The following is an 882-nucleotide window of genomic DNA, read 5'->3' on the forward strand; positions in this document are numbered from 1 at the left end:
GACGTAAAAATAATCATTCAGTTAATCACTTAATTTTAGATTTATTTCGAATGATTGAAAGAAAATTGGCGTATATTTTAAATTTAATTAATTAATTAGTTAATTTATTTATTTAATGGTCCTGCGTCTCGAAAGAAAAAAAAAATCTGCTTTAAAGAATGATTAATAATTAAGAACATTATCATGTAAGAGAAATCTGATCGAGTTATTGAACAAAATTTTTTTTATAATAATAATATTAAGTTTTGAGGCAATTTGTTCAATGATCCAGAAAACAAAGGTCTACTTTTGGCAGTAGTTATAATAATAATAATAATAATGATAATAATAATAATAATAATAATAATATTATTATTATTATTATTATTATTATTATTATTATTAATAATAATAAATCAGCATTTTGTTCTTTAGGTTGGGCAAAATATAAACCTCATCACCAGGTCATGTGACAGTGTGTAGAGCTTGACATGAAACATAAATGCATTTTAAAGCACGTGTGTGTGTGTGTGTGTGTGTGTGTGAGAGCCACAATGTAATTTAACTTGATTTAATTCATTAATAAATTACTTATTAATTAATTTCTTTTGAAATTCATAGTAATTAATTAATTAATTGAAGAAAATAATTAATAATAAATAAATAATAAATCAATTGATGAATAAATTAATTATTAATTAATTAATAATTAATATATTATTTAATTACCTTTTTAATAATACCTCTTACATTTTTTAATTTATTTTTATTTCTTTATTTGTTTGTTTGTTTGTCTTTGGTATTAATTGAATATTAGCTGCGAGTGGACAAAGTAAGGGTCTGTAATTTGCTATTTATCAATTAAAAAAAATTAATTATATGACAAAGACAAAAAAAAGTTTG

The 882-nt window shown here is 20.4% G+C and overlaps 1 protein-coding gene across 4 annotated transcripts in view; it reads right to left on the reverse strand.

Annotated features, from left to right (window-relative positions):
• Positions 1-348: 348 nt before the first annotated feature.
• The window catches only part of wnk4b (WNK lysine deficient protein kinase 4b), an 80845-nt gene continuing 80311 nt past the window's right edge, over positions 349-882 (reverse strand). For all 4 annotated transcript variants that reach the window (XM_058377667.1, XM_058377668.1, XM_058377670.1 and 1 more), the window contains one exon: positions 349-882. This exon is cut by the window's right edge and continues 567 nt beyond it. The gene's annotated coding sequence lies outside the window, so the exon portion shown is untranslated.

The sequence above is a fragment of the Hemibagrus wyckioides genome, linkage group LG24, assembly GCF_019097595.1.
Source record: "Hemibagrus wyckioides isolate EC202008001 linkage group LG24, SWU_Hwy_1.0, whole genome shotgun sequence".
Classification (NCBI taxonomy): domain Eukaryota; kingdom Metazoa; phylum Chordata; class Actinopteri; order Siluriformes; family Bagridae; genus Hemibagrus; species Hemibagrus wyckioides.